Source organism: Dendropsophus ebraccatus, chromosome 11 (assembly GCF_027789765.1).
Source record: "Dendropsophus ebraccatus isolate aDenEbr1 chromosome 11, aDenEbr1.pat, whole genome shotgun sequence".
Lineage (NCBI taxonomy): Eukaryota > Metazoa > Chordata > Amphibia > Anura > Hylidae > Dendropsophus > Dendropsophus ebraccatus.
In genome coordinates, this window is record NC_091464.1 from 18,289,148 (window position 1) to 18,312,970 (window position 23,823).

The window sequence follows — 23,823 nt, forward strand, 5'->3', positions numbered from 1 at the left end:
TGATGTAAATACTATGTGTGTACCTAGCCTTAGGGGTAAATGCACACTGCAAAGACATGTCAAAAGTTTTTAAGCATTGAAAGGTGAAGGCTGAGGCCTCCTACGATCCTTACATATAGCTGGGAGAAGCGTGTGACAACATGCTTCACTACCCAGGACAGTACTCAATCTGAATGTTCGCAGGAGAGGGGCTCCATTATAAGTCTAATCGTGTGTGACATGTCAAAGGTTTATTTAAAGCGAATGTACCACTAGGTACTTTGTTATGGGCTTTTTACATTAACAGACCGGCGCCGACGTGGGGATGCCGATGGCGTGGTCCTTTTTTTTACCTGACACCCAGTTACAGTGAACAATGCCGGTCTATGCCCGAACACCAGCTTGGCATGAATTACAGAGCGCGCGGCTCTGTAACACGGCTCCATTACAATCAATGGAGCTGCCCCCAGTGGCTGGTGTTCGTGATGCTGTGTGCAGACCGGGCGGAGTTTCAAAAAAACAGACTGTGGCACTGGCATACCAGTCACAGCAGGCAGCACAACCTGGAGGAGGGGAGCGAATTTTAGCTTTATGAGGTACACAGGGCACTACTGTCAGTATATACAGTGGGGGAGATATATCAAATATGGTGTAAAGTGAAACTGGCTCAGTTGCCCCTAGCAACCAATCAGATTCAACTTTTCATTCCTCACAGACTCTTTGGAAAATGAAAGGTGGAATCTGATTGGTTGCTGGGGGCGACTGAGCCAGTTTCACTTTACACCATGTACAGTTACTAATACTGTACACTGAAATATTTTACAATAAAGTAGCCAACCCCTTTAAGTGATCAACATGCGACACTTATATGCAGCATGGGACAATAGTATTTGTGATATTGAGAACTTTGGTGAGGGCTTGACGTGATCTCTTTTGACCATGTATGCTGTGCTTTGTATTGGTGTTTTTCTGTTATTACCTCTTATACAGTGTATAATTTTAGCATAAATAAATATAATAAATACAATTTCTTTCAGTTCTGGTGTGCTGTCCATTACTGCATTATCACTATACAGTGACATCATGTGTGCAGTATACCAGCATACAACATAAGTAGATTGTACTGTGACATCACTGTGCGTATTATCCCTGTACTGTGACATCACTGTGTGTATTATCCCTGTACTGTGACATCACTGTGTGTATTATCCCTGTACTGTGACATCACTGTGTGTATTACCCCTGTACTGTGACATCACTGTGTGTACTATCCCTGTACTGTGTCATCACTGTGTGTATTATCCCTGTACTGTGACATCACTGTGTGCATTATCCCTGTACTGGGACATCACTGTGTATATTATCCCTGTACTGTGACATCACTGTGTATTATCCCTGTACTGTGACATCACTGTGTGTATTACCCCTTTACTGTGACATCACTGTGTGTATTATCCCTGTACTGTGTCATCACTGTGTGTATTATCCCTGTACTGTGACATCATTGTGTGTATTATCCCTGTACTGTGATATCACTGTGTGTATTATACCCGTACTGTGACATCACTGTGTGTATTATCCCTGTACTGTGACATCACTGTGTGTATTATCCCTGTACCGCGACATCACTGTGTGTATTATTCCTGTAATGTGACATCACTGTGTGTATTATCCCTGTACCGCGACATCACTGTGTGTATTACGCCTGTACTGTGTCATCACTGTGTGTATTATCCCTGTACTGTGACATCGCTGTGTATTATCCCTGTATTGTGACATCACTGTGTATTATCCCTGTACTGTGACATCACTGTGTGTATTATCCCTGCACTGTGACATCGGCTTCATTAGAATCGATGGATTCATACAGGGGCAGGGGATTCCTCCCACTGGGGGCGGGCCGGCTGCCTCCTGTGCTTCAGATCCGGCCCGGGAGCCATTGATAAAATGTCGCCGTACACGGGAACATGCAAATCAAAAAACGGACCGCGGCACCGTCTTTCCCTTGACCGCGCCATTCTATCCCTGGGTCAGATTAAAGAGGATGTAACTGATGGTACATCCTCTTTAAAAATTTATTTTTTTTCTTTACTTTGTCATTTTTACTACTGTATTGTGGGCTAAATATCTACCAATACCTCATTAATGAATAAAAAAAAAAATTATTTAGCATTTAAGAAAAAAACAACAACAACATATATTCCCATTAAATACAACATACACCACAGTCACAAAAGACACATACACACGCACTTGGAGCAAACTTGCACAAGGACCCCCATCTGAAAAAAAAAATGTCTGTGTTTGTGCCATATGGGAAGCCTCCACTACACTGCATTTATCAAGAGGCATGCGCCTCTTCATAAACCCAATGGTGGGAAACCGGGGACATTTAAAATTAGACGTTCCCCAAAAAAGTGCACATTGATCAATGTGTCCCTATAACTTCTAAAAAATAAGTACACCAGCTAATTGAGGGGAGGAAACAGGGAAGAGAGGGGTAGAACGGAGATGGAATCACATTACAAAATTATATAGCTTTGTAAAATGTTTCAATCACCGTTAAAAAAAACGTTTGCACCTGAGTTGTCCTTTAAAGGTCACCATAGGTCCAGGAAAGATGAAGACATGTCAGTTTCCTGCTGGCACTGGGGATACTACTGCTGTTCTTGATACAAAGGTAACTGGTCAGGATAATGGTACTAGAGTGCTTGACTTTGGGGTGCGTACTGGTATGGTGCCCTCCAGTAGCTGTATTTGACGCCATTTTTGTCTGTCCGGCTGGGACCCTCTTTAGCAGTTAATCCAGATTGTGCCAAAACAAATCTTCCTCTGTATTCTTGTACCGTCATATAAAGAGTTCCAGTACCTGCACAATAATCAGATTCTATGTATCTAGTGGTCTGTTGGCATTATGGGATACTAGAAAATGTACCCGGCGCTTCCCGGGTATAAAGTGTCAGTGTATTAATTAGATTTATTCTAAGGTGCCCAGGAGGCCAATCTATGTCCTTGTTTTTTTTTTTTGTTTAAGGGAAAATCGCCAGTAGCCCTATATGCCCCTATATACCCGACAGTTCTGCACTGTTTATGTAAATTGTAGCTTATGCACATTAGAAATAAACGAAAAACTTCAAACATCAGTCCTGTATACTTGTAGTGTATAGTTGGGGTGGGGGGGGACTGTATACCTGTAGCGTATAGTTGAGGGAGTCCTGTATACCTGTAGTGTGTAGTTGGGGGGGCTGTATACCTGTAGTGTATAGTTGAGGGGGTCCTGTATACCAGCAGTGTATAGCTGGTAGAGGTTCTGTATACCTGTACTGTATAGTTGGGGGTCCTGTATACCTGTAATATATAGTTGGTGAAGGTGTTGTATTCCTGTAATGTTTAGTTGGTGGAGGACTTCTTTACCTGTAGTATATAGTTTTGGAGTCCTGTATACCTGTAGTATAAAGTTGGTGGAGGTCCTGTATACCTGTAGTGTATAGTTTGGGGTCCTGTATACTTGTAGTATATAGGTGGTTGAGGTCCCGTGAACCTGTAGTGTATAGTTTTGGGGTCCTGTATACCTGTAGTGTCCTGTATACCTGCAGGGTCGTATTTACCATTAGGCGGGATCCGTGCTGCCTGTCCCATTGACTCAATGTGATTTCTCATGCGCTATCTGTAATCTGACCAAAGAACTGATATATCAATTCTTTGGTAGTATCAAGGATAGCTCTTGAGAAATCCCATTGAGTCAATGGGACAGGTGAAACTTGAAGTGGAATCCGCAGCGTTGATCCTGTTTGAAACTCCTTGCAGATTCTGTAGTGTGAATGTACCATAAGGCTCCCGGAAGACACAGGAGCGTTTCATTGCAGACTTGGAGAGACCTAGTGGAGGTTTTGGGGTGAGCAGGGGATTGGCGACTCCTCTTCCAGTTGTGTCTCATTTAAGTCAGTCTGGCTTTGTCTTGCATAGTTCCATGCGTCCTAACTTTCCTAACACAAGAGACATGACAGAAAGTGACACTGCAGGGTATGACCTCCTATAGTAGCATGTGTTGATTTCTATGGGTTGATGTTTGTGCGGTGCAGATTATGGCCCATACACAGATGTGACACTGGACCCATGGAAAACAATGGGAATGTATTCTATCCATCAAAATGGATTTTTTGACAGGATACACTGATGTGTGAGGGGGGGGGGGGGGGTCATTAGTTTATGAAAACAAAACCATCTTACAGTATATTATGTGACAAGTGGGTGACACTATTCTGTAAACCACATGATGCATTTCCCTATAGTCATCTGGCACCATCTAAATATATATCTGAACTATATGAAGTGAAAGTGGATATACACTAAATAACATACTGAAACATGAAGTGAAGGGAGACACGAAACTTGCCAGGCAATGTCTTCTATTGGGATCAGTGACCAGTGATCAGTGAATGCTATTGATTGCTAGCAGGGGTGTTTGGCGTTTTCTAGTCCTGTTTCAAGGCTCAATTATGGACTGGACAATGACTTTAGGGAATCTCATAGGTTCTTCCACTGTATGTAATCCTCCTTAGGGTAATGACCCCTGTAAAAAACCTCCCCATGTAGGTAATCCCCCTAGTAGTAAGCATAACACTGCCTGTGGCCACAAAGGTAATTGGCAGGGAAGGGAGCAAATGGCTCCTCGCACTGTCAATAAGAGCACCACTTTTAACTGTAAGCACTCATCATGAGGGCTAGGTGCAGCACCTGGTGCCGACACCAGCCTTGGCTCCCAGCATGAAGAATGGCAAAGATATGCTGGGAGTTATTCATGAGGAGGAAGGGCGCGGCAATCATTTTTCTACGGATGGTGAGAGACATTAGCGCTGATCAGACACAGTCAGAATAATCAGTTATATCCAGTGACTCACAGGTGACGTCTTCTCTGATCATTCATTTTTGCTTTCCTCTTTAGCCGGCCTAGGAAATCATGATGACTTCTTCCTGCTGAGATATTACAGGGGCAGAAAAGTTTAGTTTGTCCTAACTTAGTTTAGAGTCTAGGGAAAGGTCAGGGACAATTAGTTAAGGACAATTCCTGTGTTTGTCTTTGTGTTGTCATCAGTTTCATTCCTGGTGGCCATCATTATGATCACTCAATCCATCATTTCCAGTTCCACTCATCAAATGGTGACTTGCCATCTCGCTATTGTTTCCTTAGCCTGCTGATCATTTTATTCTGCTTTTCTGTGAGTCCTAGGGGTATCTGAGTACTGGGAGCCGCAATTAAGACCGTGACAAGGTGACTGCTAAAGATGAGGCCCAGGTCTGCTGTCAAGTGACCATCCAGCTTCATTACATATAGTTATAATTTTCTTTCTGACCATGTACATGTCCAGAAATTTTCAACTCTAAACCAAATATTTCCAGGTCAGGATCAACTATTATGAAAAAGAATAAATCATTTCTGAAAATTAATAATAATAATAATAATAATAATAATAATAATAATAATATTTATTCCCCTATCCCCTATTATTTATTCCCCCTATCCCCTATTATTTATCCCCTAACCCTATTATTTATTCCCCTATCCCCTATTGTTTATTCCCCCTATCCCCTATTATTTATCCCCTAACCCTATTATTTATCCCCCTATCCCCTATTATTTATCCCCCTATCCCCTATTATTTATCCCCCTATCCCTATTATTTATCCCCCTATCCCCTATTATTTATTCCCCCTATCCCTATTATTTATTCCCCTATCCCCTATTATTTATTCCCCTATCCCCTATTATTTATTCCCCCTATCCCCTATTATTTATCCCCTATCCCCTATTATTTATCCCCCTATCCCTATTATTTATTCCCCTATCCCCTATTATTTATTCCCCCTATCCCCTATTATTTATCCCCCTATCCCTATTTTTTATTCCCCTATCCCCTATTATTTATCCCCCTATCCCCTATTATTTATCCCCCTATCCCCTATTATTTATCCCCCATCCCCTATTATTTATCCCCCTATCCCCTATTATTTATTCCCCCTATCCCTATTATTTATCCCCCATCCCCTATTATTTATCCCCCTATCCCTATTATTTATCCCCCATCCCCTATTATTTATCCCCCATCCCCTATTATGTATCCCCCTATCCCCTATTATTTATCCCCCATCCCCTATTATTTATCCCCCTATCCCCTATTATTTATTCCCCCTATCCCTATTATTTATCCCCCATCCCCTATTATTTATCCCCCTATCCCCTATTATTTATTCCCCCTATCCCCTATTATTTATCCCCCTATCCCTATTATTTATCCCCCTATCCCCTATTATTTATCCCCCTATCCCCTATTATTTATTACCCCTCCCCTTTATAGACTCCTTCCTTTCTTCCCTCCCCTGGTTGAACTTGATGGACAGGAGTCTTTTTTGAATCGGACTATATATCTTTGTAAATCCTGACTATAGATACAACTTTCCCAAGCTGCCTTCTCTTTTCGGTAATAATAAGTAGAACTTTCTAGATAGTTCCACTTCTGGGTGGTTTCCTAGGTTCTAAAACAGCAAACTTAGCAAACGTGAAAATGAAGAAGCACAAGGCACTTTTTCACTTCTGCATCCAGGGTCTGTGAGCCAAGCACCACTTCCATCTAGATAATACTGAGGAATAACTATTTCTTCATGCTCTTCTGGTGACTGGGCCGCCTCCTTGTCTTTATATTGACATACGTTTAGAAAAACACATTTTATCCATTTTGCTAATGCCAACATGTGAAAGGCCCTGGGGTAAAATTACAGGTACACTTTGCAACGCTACACCCCCCCCCCCTTCCATGCCCTATGCTAGACCTAAAAGAATACTATATAATATTATATATCAGACAATAAAGGACCCTAGCCATCCAGTATTATTAGATGTTAAAGAGGTTTTCCAAGGAGAGAAACACAGACAATGTTTCTTCCAAATGGTTATTACAACTGTAGGTAGGGTTAGACCAGGGTAGGGATGGAGGAGGACACAGACAGTGCGTCCTAGCCTGGTCCCACCAGCTGACCCTGCCTACTTTCCTCAACAGTCCTAGACGACTGCGGACAACAACAGGGAAGGTCCCTTACTGAAGCTACAGTAATAACAAAGACAAGACACCCCCCCCCCCCTCTGGTCTGACCCTCTGACGGACTGCTAAGCCGACTGTACCATAACCATGGGTTACTCCCAATATCTAAAAGATTAAGGGTATAAACCCACACACCGTATATGCAGCATATTTACTGCTGCGATACGCAGCAAATACGCAGCAAACACGCAGCAAATACGCAGCAAACACGCAGCAGATTAGATCTAAATAACTGAACACAGCATCAAGTCTGTACCAACAAATCTTCTGCGTATTTGCTGCGTATTTGTTGTGTATCTGCTGTGTATACGCTGTGTGGGTTTGTACCCTAAGAAAAAATATGGTATTCTAGGTCAGCGCTGTTCAAGTAAAGGCAATGACGGTATCCGAATAAATAAAATAAAGAAATGTATTTGTTAAAAAAGATGATATATGACGCGTTTCAAGGATGTGTTTTCTGCCTCAGATATAAAATAGTGCAAATCAGGTAATTTGGACCTGTTATGCACTATTTTACGTCCCTGAAACGCGTCATTTATGAGCTTTTTTTTCTCAAATACATTTATTTTATCTATTCGGATACCGTGATTGTCTTCTCTTGAAAGCTTGTTCAGTTCTCTATAATCAGTACACGGCCTGAAGCCCCCAACTTTTTTCTTAATGAAAAAGAAACCAGACCCCAAGGGAGAACTAAACCGGCCAATGTGTCCTTTTTGGAGTCTCTCCTGAATATACTCCTGCATAGCCTTACGCTCGGGCACAGAGAGATTAACCCCTTATGGACCCATGATGTACCAATATGACATGGAAACCTGTCACTTAAAGGGGTTATCCAGCATTAGAAAAACATGGCTACTTTCTTCCAAAGACAGAACCGCTCTTGTCTCCAGTTTGGGTGGAGCTGTGTAACATTAATCCATTGAAGTGAATGGAGATTAACCTGAAGTGGAGACTGAAAGAGCAGTGCTGTCTGTAGAAGAAAGTGGCCATGTTTTTGTAGCATTGGATAACCCCTTTAAGGACCCATGACTTGGTCCAGAGGCTCTATGAAGCTAGCTCAGGAGCTGAGTTTGCTTCAAAGAGGTTGAGGAGCTGTCTATGGATCAGTGCTGCCCACCTCTCACCACTGGGGTAGGTGCTCTGTGGTTAACAGGTTCTTCAACCATTTACTGTAGCAAAGTAGTAAGGCCAAGTTTATTGTATAGTGTATAGATACAGTTTTTTCTTACTCTGACCAAACCTCTTACTCCACCGGACCTCTCTCTCACACAGCCTACAGAGACCTTACAGCCTGAAGAAGGTCCTAGCTGGACCAAAACAATGCTACGTCATATGGTCTCATCTTCTCATATACTGCTCTTGTCATATCGGTTGAAGTAAAAAAAAACCCTGTATCTATACACTGTACAATAAACTTTTACATTTGCATAATTCAAGAGTGCCGTGGCCTTACTACTTTACTAGAGGTTGAGAACCTGGCTGCTTTTTAGATTTTTATATAGTTATATTGTTATACTGTTCTGAATCTATAATCTATATAGCCTTAAAGGGGTACTCTGGTGAAACTTTTTTACTTTTTCTAAATCAACTTGTGCAAAAAAAGTTATCTAGATTTGTAAGTTAGTTCTATTCAAAAATCTCCAGTCTCCCAGTACTTATCAGCTGCTGTATGTCCTGCAGGAAGTGGTGTATTCTCTCCAGTCTGACACTGTGCTCTCTGCTGACACCTCTGTCCATGTCAGGAACTGTCCAGATCAGAAGCAAATCCTCATAGAAAACCCTCTCCTGCTCTCCAGACTGGAGAGAATATACCACTTCCTGCAGGACATACAGCAGCTGATAAGTACTAGAACACTGGAGAGTGTTTAAATAGAAGTAAATTATAAATTTCTGGCATTTTCTGGCACCAGTTGATTTGAAAGATTTTTTTCCCTCTGCTGGAGTTCCCCTTTAAGTCTCTTGATACAAAAACTGGACCAATAAGACATTTTAAAGGTCCAGATTTATCAAAGTGTATAAAATAGAGAGAGTGCTGGTTTAAAACTTTGTAAAAGCTTCGATACAATAATAGCAAATGCAAAACTAGACGTCACCATTACTTCTGTAGGACAAATGTCCAATCTTTGGTGACCTCTAGTGGTAATTTTTGCTATGACACCCAATGTTTTCCACTTTGAAATATGCCCAGCGTAGTCTATGATATTAAATAATATTTTATTTGAGTCTTAATTAAAAACTTAGGCCAAACATTTTAGAACTGTAATGAAATGCTTTACTTTCTAGACCCACTTACACTTTTGGCTCACAACTAGGGATCACAATATCTTATGGAAGTAGGTTAAGTGTGAATTTCTGTCAAAAATGTCACTGACTAATATTGCATACATTCTTCTTCACAGTTATAGACACAAAAAAAAAAGAATCATTGCCTTAAAAGGAGAAGTCTGGAGATTTATAAAACCTGGAAGTCGGCAGGGGGGAAGATTATGGACTGGCCGCTCAGCCAATCAGTGACTGGAACGGCGTCCCACCCCAGTCATTGACTGGCTGAGCAGCCAGTTGATCAGCTGGGTTGTGACGTGGACACCCTGGAGATCCCGGAGCCTGGCAGGGGTCCCGAGGTCGGTCCCACCACTCACTATGGACACGGGGAGAGGTAAATTAGTACTTGTAATCGAATACCCCCCTTCTGGCTGCCATCTTTCATAAATCACCAGACTTCTGGCTGCTGAATGTGTTTTCTATCTGTATAGTGGGTACTGACAGAGCAACACAGCTCATTTAACTGTCCCTCTTTTCAACTATAAATCTTGAGAGATCGGGTCACACAAGCCTGGAATTTTTTTTTTTTTTTTTTGACACAGTGTGGATGCATACCTCCCAAGTGTCCCTCTTTTTGAGGGACAGTCCCTACTTTTGACCCAAGTCCCTCTGTCCCTCTTTGCCCCTTACATGTCCCTCGTTTTGACCTTGGAATTAGATTTAAATTAACCCCTTCACGTCAGTAACATGTATATATACGTTCCTATTGCACATACCCCGTGCAGTAGGAATGTATATATACGTTCGTTACTTCAGGGGGCTTTGTGATGAGAACGGGATCGCTGCAGGGATAGCGATCCCGCTCTCATCTGACTGCAGCACCGGAGATAATGAGAATCAGCTGCGATCCCATAGCTGACCCCGATTAACCCCTTAGTGACCGCCGAAACGGTGGTAACTAATGGGCCGGTGCCGCCGCTGTATTTCATCTCCCCCCACCGTGAATCCACGGTGGGGGGAGATGAAATAAGTAAAATCAGACCCCAGACCAGCCCCCCTAGTGCCCCGGTAACTAACCCCCCCTCACCGTGGCGGCCATCAGATCCAAGATGGTCGCCGCCATCACTATGAACAGACTAATGTCTGTTCACAGTGATCTTAAGTAAAAATGAATGAAAGCCCCATGCTCTCCGCCACCGGAGGTTGCCCGTAACCACCGCAGGTTGCGCATAACCCCCCCAGGTTGCCCGTAATCATGCCAGATTACATGTAACCCCCCAGATTGCACGCAACCACCGCAGGTTGCCTCTGACCACCGCACGTCGCCTCTGACCACCGAACGTTGCCTTTGACCACCGCACGCGGCCTCTGACCACCGCACCTTGCCTCTGACCACCGCACCTTGCCTCTGACCACCGCACACTGCCTCTGACCACTGCACCTTGCCTCTGACCACCGCACGCCGCCTCCGACCACCGCACCTTGCCACTGACCACTGCACCTTGCCTCTGACCACCGCACCTTGCCACTGACCATCGCACGTCGCCTCTGACCACTGCACCTTGCCTCTAACCACCCCAAATTGCCAATGACCCCCTCCAGATTGCCCGTAAACCACGCCAGATTACAGGTACCCACCTCAGATTACATATAAGCACTTCAGTTTATCCGTAACCACCCCAGATTGTCTGTAACCACCCCAGATTGTCTGTAACCACAGCAGGTTGCCTGTAACCACCCTAGATTGTCTGTAACCACAGCAGGTTGTCCGTATCCACCCCACGTTGCCCGTAACCACCCCAGGTTGCCTCTAACCACCCCACGTTGCCTATAACCACCCCAGGTTGCCGTAACCACAGCAGGTTGCCCATGACCACCCCATGTTGACCGTATCCACCTCAGATTACCCGAAACAGCCTCAGACTGCCCGTAACCACCTCCAGATTACCCGGAACCACCCCAGACTCTCCATAACCACCCCACATTACCTGTAATCTCATTTTTTTGTTTTATTTTAGTAACTGCGCTATTCTAATAACTATTACTAGTTGCGGTTTTGCTCCAGCAAATTGGCGCTCCTTCCCTTCTGAGCCCTGCTGTGTGCCCATACAGGGGTTTATGCCCACATAAGGGTTACCGTTGTACTCTGGAGAACCTGCGTTACAGATTTTGGGGTACATTTTTTCTCCTGTTCCTTGTGAAATTTAGAAATTTCAAACTAAACCAACATATTGTTGGAAAAATTCAAGTTTTTTCATTTTTACTGGCCAATTTTGAATACTTTCCTCTAATACCTGTGGGGCCAAAATGCTCATCCTACCCCAAGATGAATTCTTTGAGGGGTGCACTTTCCAAAATGGGGTGACTTTTGGGGGGGTTCTATTCTGTAGACATTACAGGGGCGCAGCAAATGCACCTGGCGCTCAGAAACTTCTTCAGAAAAATCTGCACGGAAAATGCTAATTGGCGCTCCTTCCCTTCTGAGCCCTCCTGTGTGCCCATACAGTGGTTTATACCCACATATGGGGTACCGTTCTACTCAGGAGAACCTGCGTTACAGATTTTGAATTTGTGAATTTTCTCTCCTGTTCCTCGTGAAATTGAGAAATTTCAAAATAAAGGAACATATTATTGGAAAAATTCGAGTTTTTCATTTTTACTGTCTACTTTTGAATACTTTCCTCTAATACCTGTGGGGTCAAAATGTTCACCACACCCCAAGATTAATTCTTTGAGATGTGCACTTTCCAAAATGGGGTGACTTATAGCGATATTTTACTCCGCTGGCACTACAGGGGCACTGCAAACGCACCTGGCGCTCAGAAACTTCTTCAGCAAAATCTGCATTGAAAAAGCTAATTGGCGCTCCTTTCTTTCTGAGCCCCGCTGTGTGCCCATACAGTGGTTTATGCCCACATATGAGGTGCCTTTTTACTCAGGAGAACCTGCGTTACAAATTTTGGCATGCTTTTTTTCTCTTGTTCCTCGTGAAATTGAGAAATTTCAAACTAAACGAACATATTATTGGAAAAATTGGAGTTTTTCATTTTTACTGTCTACTTTTGAATACTTTCCTCTAACACCTGTGGGGTCAAAATGCTCACCACACCCCAAGATGAATTCTTTGAGGGGTGCACTTTCCAAAATGGGGTGACCTATGGGTTTTTTTCTCTCTGCTGACACTACAGGGGCGCTGCAAATGCACCTGGTGCTCGGAAACTTCTTCAGCAAAATCTGCAATGGAAAAGCTAATTGGCGCTCCTTTCCTTCTGAGCCCCACTGTGTGCCCATACAGTGGTTTACGCCCACATATGGGGTACCGTAGTACTCAAGAGAACCTGCGTTACAGATTTAGGGGTGCTTTTTCTCTCATGTTCCTTTTGAAAATGAGAAACTTTAATCTAAACGTATATATTATTGGAAAATTTTATTTTTTAATTTTTTTTACGGCCATATGGTGAATACTTCCCTCCAGCCCCTGTAGGGTTAAAATGCTCATTATACCCCAAGATTAATTCTTTAAGGTGTGTAGTTTCCAAAATGGGGTCACTTATGGGGGTTTCCAGTATACAAACCTCCTAAATCAACCTAAAAAAAGAACTGGCCCCTAAAAAAATCAGTTTTGGAAACTTTCACGAAAATGTGGCAATTTGCTGATAAATTTCTAAGCCCCGTAACACCCTAAAAAAGTAAAATATGTTTATGAAATGAAGCCAGAATAAAGAGGACATATTGGTAATGTGCCTTAGTAACTAATTTATGTGCTACGACGTTCTTTTTTTAGAAGCAGAGAAGTTCATAAAATGCTAATTTTTTTAATTTTTCATGATATTTTGATGTTTTTCACAAAAAACACACAAAGTAGAGACCAAATTTTGCCACTAATATAAAGTGCCATATGTGACGAAAAAACAATCTCAGAATCGCTAGCATATGTTAAAGCATCACTGAGATATAAGCGCAGGACAGGTCAGATTTTGAAAAATAAGCCTGGTCTTTTAGGTGCAAATAGGCTTGGTCTTGAAGGGGTTAATAATATTTCTATGTTGCTGTAGAAAGTGTCTGGTTTAGCTTTAGAACCATGTAATTTCTCACTTGTTCTTTATTGGTGGGCCCCCAGGATCATTTCCTCTGGTGGGCCCCAGATACCCCAGTCTGACACTGGGTAAAACCGATCAGTTACAGCAGTGGATGTGTTAACAGGATTCCTTGCGGTAAGAGCCATGAGCCTACGGTCCAGGCAGTATAGCTCACAAAGGGCTCCATGTGCAGGACCAGATGCAATGGGATGTATAGAATTTCACTACCGGAGTGAAACCGTCTCACCTCTCACCTGGCAAGATCAAGGCACAACTCTCCATGCGTATCCTCAAGAAGGGAACCAGTGTGCAGCCTTCCCGCAAACCCACGCCAGGGCCGTAACAAGATGCAGACCTCCTCTCCAAATTCCAGCAGGTATAACAGGCGCAGCTACTCCCAACAAATGAAGTATAAAAGTAGTTAATAAAGTAGTTTGAGGCTATGTTCACACTGCGTATGAGTCCGGCCGCATTTCGTACACCGCCGTACATGTGCGGCTGAAACTACGGCCGTGGGAAAAATCGACATGCGGCCGGATGCATACGAACCGCGAACATACGCCCGTAGTACAGTTCTGCTTCCCTAGCTTGATTCGAAGCGATCTGAGGCAGGTCATTTACTTGGAAATCTTCGCCCAGCCCAATAAAACTCACAGAACCTTTTGGATCGAAAAATCAAGTTAAATTTGGCTGAAATAAGTATTCCGTACGGGACCGCATGGAAATCCACGGCCGTGAGTTTCAACATTTCCGTCCTCAAACAATGGTCTTGTTCATTTTTCACGGCGCCGTATACAATCCGCCCGTGAGTTTATACGTAGTGTGCATTGTGCGGCCGTATATCGTAGAATTTCAAGCGAACGCATCAACTTCAAAACTACGTGCGTATATTCGCGGTTCGCACTACAGCCGGAATCATACGCCTTAGGGTGTGTTCATACCTACAGGATCCGCAGCAGATATGCAGCAGATTTGATGGTGCAGATTTGATGCTGTGTTCAGTTTAAATGAAATCTGCTGCCGATCCGGTAAGTGTGAACGTACCCTTATACTTCATTTGTTGGGAGTAGCTGCGCCTGTTATACTTGCTGGAATTTGGAGAGGAGGACTGCAACTTCTCAGATGAGACCTGGACTGGCTATATACTGTAGGCGTTTCCAACCTCTAGTAGTAAACATGTCCCTGTACCATCCAAGCAGAAAGAGACTTTGATGTTTTAAAAGGCTGTAATAGCAAAAAAAAAAAAAACCCTCTCCACAATCTATTTGTGATAAAATCACAGATTTTTAATTCCCTGAGTATTTAGGAACAGGTACAAGTTACTCTGATTCTGCTTGCTGAACCATTGGGGGATACGAGACCCTTACAAAATGGCTTTGAGTTTTATTTTCACTATATATTGAAAAGTTTTCACCTGCAAAATGTAATTTTCCTGACAAACCCGACTCGTTTCCAAAAAGGACCTCCATGGCTCCAGTGTATGAACAAACACTTACAGGGTGCAAATTGTCTCTTTGACCTAATAGCTATATAACAGTGTCTGCCATTTAGAATGTGAATTGCAGCTGACAGAGATTCACAGAGCAAGAGAGGTTTTCTATTGGGATTTTCTGCTGCTCTGGACAGTTCCTGTAATGGACAGAGGTGGCAGCAGAGAGCACTGTGTCAGACTGAAGAGACTACACCACTTCCTGCAGGATATACAGCAGCTCATAAGTACTGTTGTTTTTTTTTTTAAATAAAAGTGAAACACAATTCTTTATAACTTTTGGACACCAGTTGATTTGAAAGAAAAAAATTTGCCAGAGTACCCTTTTAATTCTACTGAACTCACTACAAATCTGAACCAAAATTTAGACTGTTGCACATTTTCTGCCATGTTCTCATTTTATTGTAAAGTACTATTAGCATTTTATCTGCCGTGTTTTTTTTTTCCCGGTAAATGTGATTCTTTATCATGTGATTTCAGGTTTGCTGTTGAAGAACTGGGGAAAAAACACAAATTTTCATATAGACATGACAATATTCCCCCCATAGAAGTCTGTGGCAAAACACCAAACACATAGCCTGCTACGATTTCACAAAACACCATAGCAGAAAATGTCCTATGGGTATTGCGTTCCGCTTTCCACACTATCAGCTAACATCTGGTCTCTGCATTTTTGACCCCCTAATAATGACATATGACATATTTCCAGCCATATATTACATGAGAACATACCCCTCTTCCAAGGTTAGTCACAGGATAAGGATAACAAGACCTATAGAGAATTAATGGAGCACCGTCGGACACGTTCCCCACATTCTCGTGACCACTGGGACCCCCACCAATCAGCTTTATATCCCCTATCCTGTGGATTTTGCAAGGGGGGAGCATCTACCTAGCCTACACCTGGATGTATGTGTGTGGGGGCACAATACTCTGCCTTGCCCCTGATGCTGCCCACACACACAAGAGCCACTGGGTTATGTATATATGATGTATATTTATGGTGGTGTACATGTTGCTATGATATGATATTATTGCCCTGTCACTTGAGAAAACCTTTTGACAAGTGCAGATGTAGGTATAAACCTTGTGATGCTTGTTTTTTCTTCAAGATTTGAGTGCCCCTTTAATCCAGGCATTCGCACATACATGCAGGAGTTCTACTATTCACTGCTCCATCCTACTTGCTCTCATTGTGCAGGTGATGGATCTGTGCAGCAGGCAGATGTCCAGCTTTATGACTCTGCAATGTTATGGTTATGGTCCCCCAACTCCCAAGCATAATAAGTTAAACCAAAGAACACAAAATAAAGACACAACACATTGTAATCAGGTGTGAAATGGGCCCATTTTTATTTAAAATTACATAACACTAAAAATGGCAGACCCCTGACTCACAAAGAGTCACCCTCCAGCACTCAGGCAAGGAAAAACCCCCTGTGGGGGAAACCTCGAGGGAGCCATGGCTGAAGAGTTGCCCCTCCCCTGGGCTTAGAGGGTAATACCGTACTATAAGTATAATAAACTGGATGTGAAAGAGATCTGGCTGCAATACCTGTCACCTTATTGATGGCTGGCAGATGTATCTCTTCTCCTTTACAGATCCAGGTCCACTTCTCAATAAGGAGGAGACTCGATGAAGGGGTAATCTAAAGCACAGACCACCCCTATTACCCTGCTAGAACCTTCAAATTACATCAAGGGTAGGGGGGAGTAATGTGGTCAAGCTCAAGGTCCTCTGGCGCTTCCAAGATGGCACTGATGAGGGCGCGGTGCACTGCTTTATGGAACCTTATTTATGACATAAGCGCTTGTCATTACAGTGCATGGTTGCCATGGTTACTGCAGGTAAACACATCTGAAGCATTAACCCATTAATGACTGGCGATGCACTTTACTGCAGAGGTCACTAAACACACCTGTAACCAAGCAAACAGCTTATGGTTAGGCCACACTAAGAACACTTAATAATATGGTTTGATGTCGCCCATAGCAACCAATCACAGCTCAGCTTTTGTTTCTCAAATTACTCTGGTAAAATAAAAACTGAACTGTGATTGGTTGACATGCGCAACTTATACAGTCTATAGCAGCCAATAGCAACCAATCAAAGCTAAGCTTTAATTTTATAAGAGCTTGTTAAGATATGAAAGGTGAGCTGTGATTGGTTGCTAGGGGCAAATCAGACCGTGTTTTGTCTCTGGCAGATTGATAAAGATTCTTCATTGCTGTAAAGTGATGATGATGACGACTGAAAACACATGACATCAAGCTTCCCCATAATGCTTTGCAGTCAGCCCTTCCTCCATACCTCCCAACATTTCTATACACTACAATTCCCAGCATTTCCTGTCACACAGTTTAGCATCCACTGGTATCTGGTTATATACGGCGGATTTGTTAACATGAAGGAGACGGCTGACAATCTGATTTCGTTGTATGTTGAAAGGGGCGGCCAAAGAGTATTATACATAAAGCTGCTGAAATGAATAGAGAAGGAGGGCATGTAAGACAAGCAGTATGGGTGGCATGTAACTACATTTCCCAGCTTTTCATAGGAAATCGGTGATCACCCCATTAGTCGATCAATGGAGAAACTGCATTGACTGTACTTAAAGGGTCATCTAGTTGTTTAAAAGTAAAATAGCCCACAGTATTAAAGAGGGACTCCAGAAAAAAATGATTTCAAATAAACTGGTGCCAGAAATATGTAATTTACTTTAAAAAAAAATCTCCAGTCTTACAGTACTTATTAGCTGTTGTATGTTCAGCAGGAAGTGGTGTATGCTCTCTAGTTTGACACAGTGATATCTGCTGCCATCTCTGTCCATGGACAGAGGTGGCAACAGAGAGCAATGTGACAGAATGGAAAGAATACACCACTTCCTGCAGAACATACAGCTGATAAGTACTTGAAGGCTTGAGGGTTTTTAGTAGGAGTAAATTAAAAATATATATAACTTTCTGATACCAGTTGATTATTTTTTTTATTTTTTTTTAGCTATGGATTTGAGGGGGAGCACCAGCTGGCCAGTGTCAGACTGGGGTACCTTAGGCCCACCTGGGAATTTGATTCTTGGGGCCCATCCTACTAAGATATAAGAAGCACCAAACCTTTCACATTACTATTGCAACTTTGCACAGAGCTCTGTATTTGACTAGCGATGCTGACTCACTACTAGTAACTTGTCAGTGACTCTATGCAGACAGCATAACATGCCACTTAAGTTTCTTGAAAGGAGAAGTCTCATGAAACTAACAAATCTCAGGTAGGCTGGGGTGGGGGGAGACGGAACATATTAAAGAAGGTATACTTACCTGTCCCTGTGCCCCCAAAGGTCTTCCCTAATGATATCCAATAGCCAACAGCCTCCTCCAGCTCCTCCAGCTGCAACACCATATACATGGCTGATGGATCGCCCACTCAGCCAATCACTGACTGATGGACATCGCTGCAGCCATTGACTGGCTGAGCAGGCAGTCCATCAGCCAAGTATGTGACATTGAGCTGGGGCCATGACATACAGTCATGGCCTAAAAGTTTTAAGAATGACACAAATATCATATTTTTACATGATCTGCTGCCCTCTGGTTTTTATGTGTGTTTGCCAGATGTTATAAAATATAATTGCAATCATATTATGAGTAACAAAAGCTTATATTGACAGTTAGAATGAGTAAATGCAGCAAGTCAATATTTGCAGTGTTGACCCTTCTTCTTCAGGACCTCTGCAATTCTCCCTGGCATGCTCTCAATCAACTTCTGGACCAAATCCTGACTGATAGCCGTCCATTCTTGCACAATCAATGCTTGCATTTTGTCAGAATTTGTTGGTTTTTGTTTGTCCACCCGTCTCTTGATGATTGACCACAAGTTCTCAATGGGATTAAGATCTGGGGAGTTTACAGGCCATGGACCCAAAATCTCTATGTTTTGTTCCCTGAGCCATTTAGTTATCACCTTTGCTTTATCGCAAGGTGCTCCATCATGCTGGAAAAGGCATTGTTGATCACCAAACTGCTCTTGGACGGTTGAGAGAAGTTGCTCTTGGAGGACATTCTGGTCCCATTCTTTATTCATGGCTGTGTTTTTAGGCAAGACTGTAGGAGAGCCGATTCCCTCGGCTGAGAAGCAACCACACACATAAATGGTTTCAGGATGCTTTACAGTTGGCATGAGACAAGACTGGTGGTAGCGCTTACCTCGTCTTCTCCGAATAAGCTGTTTTCCAGATATCACAAACAATTGGAAAGGGGATTCATCAGAGAAAATGACTTTACCCCAGTCCTCAGCAGTCCACTCCCTGTACCTTTTGCAGAATATCAGTCTGTCCCTGATGTTTTTTCTGGAGAGAAGTGGCTTCTTTGCTGCCCTCCTTGAGACCAGGCCTTGCTCCAAGAGTCTCCACCTCACAGTACATGCAGATGCACTCACACCTGCCTGCTGCCATTCCTGAGCAAGCTCTGCACTGCTGGTAGCCCCATCCCGCAGCTGAAACATTTTTAAGAGACGGTCCTGGCACTTGCTGGTCTTTCTTGGGCGCCGTGGAGCCTTTTTGGCAACAATGCAACCTCGTTCCTTGAAGTTTTTGATGATGCGACAGATTGTTGACTGAGGTGCAATCTTTTTAGCTGCGATACTCTTCCCTGTTAGGCCATTTTTGTGCAGTGCAATTATGACTGCACGTGTTTCTTTAGAGATAAACATGGTTAGCAGAAGAGAAACAATGATGCCAAGAACCAGCCTCCTTTTAAAATGTCCAGTGGTGTCATTCTTACTTAATCATGACAGATTGATCTCCAGCCCTGTCCTCATCAACACCCACACCTGTGTTAATGGAGCAATCACTGAAACGATGTTAGCTGGTCCTTTTAAGGCAGGGCAGCAATGATGTTAAAATGTGTTTTGGGGGATAAAGTTCATTTTCTAGGCAAATATTGACTTTGCAAGTAATTGCTGTTAAGCTGATCACTCTTTATAACATTCTGGAGTATATGCAAATTGCCATTTTAAAAACTGACTTGTAAAAATTATTATTTGTATCATTCTCAAAACTTTTGCCCATGACTGTATACAGAACCTGGTCAAAAATGACTGAAAATGACTTCCAGCGGCTGTGGGAGAGAGAGCGGTCCAGGGGCACGGGGACTAGAGAGTATAGTTTCTTCATTATCTTCCTGCACTCCACTGCCTGCCTAAAATTTGTTACAAGACTTCTGTCAGCTGTAATTCGTGTTCCAAACTGCTGACACTGTTAGATACTTTTAGGTCAAAAAGACACATGGTACCATACATATATATATTTGTCTGTGCTTCTATAGCATAGAAATTGTTTTTATTTTCTGGTAGAAAGAGTCATACAGAGTGGCCCACCTCCTGCCAGGGGCCCACCAAGGGATTGGGCCCACCGGGGGATTCCCCTGTTCCCCTGTGGGCGAGGCCGAGCCTGCAAGGGTAGAGTAGGGCCCTGTCCATGTAGCAATGTTCTCTGCTGGGATAGCGTTGTGGAGAACAGAAGAAGAAAAAGAAGATACTCATACTCACGTGAAAAACATTTTGCCCTATAGTGTCAGATTCCCGTCCTAGTAGGGTAGTACGAGGTCCCAGGACTGCACTGGGTTGAGCAGACTTTCCGAGCCTTCCCACAATAGCAGTGCATTACAGTAGGATACAAGCTCCTTTTTATAGGAAAACCATAGCTAGCGTGTCATTGGTGGGCTTTATGTGGTCAAATAAGAAGAGAGGTGATAGGAGGAAAAGTGAGGGAAAAGAGCCTGCACCTCTAATAGGACAAAACATAACATAAACATAAACAGTTTAACCCATTACTCCTTCAACTGTGCTTGACGTAATACAGAGAATAAATACAACAGCGACACCTAGTGGGTAAAACACTTAATACACTCTCCTTCATCCTCTTTCTATGTGAAACCTGAGAGAGTTACTTTACCCAGTTGTATGAAAACTTAGTGACACACCTGTGCTGGGACACTACACATACAGAAGCTGATAAGTACTAGAATACTTTTTTAAAAAAAGAAGTAAATGACAAATCTGTATAACTTTCTGTCCCCAGAAATCTTGTGATCTTAGAGGATATTTATTTCTGTCCCTTTACTTCTCTATTTCACTTTCTAGCAGAATAATAATGGAGCCAGTCTCAACTTTTCGAACCTGCAGACTTTTTAGCATTGTGTGCCGTGAGGATCTGAGCTGGCAGGTTTGTTAAGATCCTTACAAGAGGTGACTCTTATAACCAACTTACCAGCCCTGTTCTCTGCAGAGGAGGCACAACAGATCTTTGCGCCTTTTCAACCCAATAAGAACATTTCAGGATGGTAAAGACTGATTTAAACATTTGCTGCCTGGGTTTATTCCACTTGAACATCGTTTCACAAAAAAAAAAAAAAAAAAATCCTGTTGAGCTTTTATTCTTCTCAAAGGAAACGGTTTATCCAGTTGTAGGAAAAAAATATTACTTAACTTCCAAAGCAAAAAAAAACACCTTTCCTCAGTGCCGGGCAGGTCATGCGAGGTGCCATTCTCAAGCATTCTTCGCTTATTATCAAGTTTTACAGCCAACTTTTAGCTATTTGTATTATAAGCTTTATTCTTCACTGGCTGCAGGAACTAAATAGGGAAACTGACTGAGACGCGCCTGATACATGTGTGCCCAGATGGCTAGATATCTTATTAAATAAAAATTTAAAAAACAGGGGGCCATCTACTATAGGGGCTGCACAGGGGGCCATCTATTATATGGGCACTACACAGGGGGCCATCTACTATAGGGAGCTGCACAGGAGGCCATCTACTATGGGGCTGCACAGGAGGCCATCTACTATAGGGGCTGCACGGGGGGGGGCAACTACTATAGGGGACTGCACATGGGGCCACCTACTATGGGGGCTGCACAGGGAACCATCTACTATAGGGGCTGCACAAGGGGCCATCTACTATAGGGGCTGCAAAGGGGGCCATCTACTATAGGGGCTGCACAGGGGGCAAACTTCTATAGGAGGCTCTCTTGTCACTCTAGGGTCCTACTGAGGGGTGGGGGGGGGGGGAGGGGGAAGGTAGGGCAGCCTGGGGCCCAGAGTACATTTAATCTGCTCCTGATGTTGATTAAGAGGGAGGCACAATCCTCTGTAGATTATGCCAATTGCCCCCTACTTGCAACATTGCAATAAGCCATATGGCCTCTGTATCCTTCTTTTCGTAGCCCATGTAGACAACCCAAATTACCCCTGTAATGAATACAATCATTACATCTCTAGTTGTCATTAAAAAAAAACAAAAAAAACCCAGTAACATGGACAATTAAAATAAGGAGGTTGTATACGTAACAGTGGCGGAAAGATACAGTATGTATAAACAGGCAGAAAAGTCATCTGGAGGTGAGTAACTCCACTATCTGGAGCGTTAGGCCTCCATGTGTTTATAATGGCCTGTACTTCCTTATGATCGCTCAACACTGGAAATTCACCACAGCCAAAGCTCCCAACAATTCTGTTTAGAATTCACCGGCCTCATAGGGAATGCTGGTGTGAGAATGGCCCACATAAGGGCAGCGTACTTTACTAAGCACACACCATATGCTAATGAGCTGATCTGGTCTTATAAACATGTACACATGACCTTTTGAAAGATACATCATTAGAGTGAAATTTATCAAGACCAGCGTACTTCAACACCAGCCATAAATAAAACTACACCCCCTTAAATAAAGCCCCACCCCCTTAAAGCCCCACCCCCTTAAATAGGTGTAGATTTTTTGAGGGGTTTACACCTGTCTCCAAGTTTGAACCTTAATAAATCAGGTGCGGGAGGAGGCCACACCTCCTTTCCACCTTGCCACGCCCCCTTCTGTCCGCCCACCATGCCAGCAGGGGAAAGGGATGGTGTACGCCAGGAGATCGGCAATCATAAATCTCCCCCTTTATTTTTTTCCGTAACCTTTGACTCATGGTAAGGTCGGCCACATATTTGTCAGCCACTCAGTGAAGGAGGCGGGATCCGTTTGAAGTCCGCTCGGATCCCGCCTCCTTCACTGAGTGGCTTAGCGGCCCTGAGACGTAGCGTCTCGGGCGGCGTCAGACACCAGGAAGCGGCCGGGAACCGGGGACCGGAGCGCCGCGATGAGTGACCCGCCGCTGGAACCGGGGAGGTGAGTGGATGTCTTTTATTTCAGCCACCTCCTCCCTGGTCCCCCCCAAAAAGGGCCCCCACACTGGATAACCCCTTTAATAATGATCTACATTAAAGTTTATGGGAAAGCAAAGTCCAAGGCGTATGATTTATACAGTGCACTACTATAGATGTCTTGTGGGGGAGAAGGGGTTACTGATGCACTGGCTTTGCAAGGTGTTATGTGAGCAGCAATAAAATAGACAGCAGCACCATAACAGCAAACATTGATCCCTACCAGGCTGCACAGAGCTGGGAGAGTTACACAGTACACTGCTATAAACGTGGTAAGCAAGAAGGGGGAACTGGTGGTATGTTACAGGCCAGCTGGGTGCTGTGGTTCCTCTGGGGTGTCTGGTCACATGGTGGTGTTGCTAACCCAATCCCTTGTGTAATCCACATTCTTTGTCAGAATAGTTTCAGTGATGAAAGTGCAGAAATCATATCAGGCAAAAACTTCTGATCACCCACCTTGTGCTGGAACTCTTTCAGCACAACAGATGAGTCAATGTACACTGACTTTTTTTTAACTATAATAGTAAAAAAATTTTTTAAGGGATTGTTATCATTCAAAATTTTTCTAAATTTGCTAGAGCAAACAATAATGGGCGGCAATGAAGCACTGGCCACTTGTTATATTATATTATTATGTTATAATACTATTATTGTAGAAATGCAGAATTAAAGGGGTACTATGGCGAAAATATATATATATATATATTTTTTTTT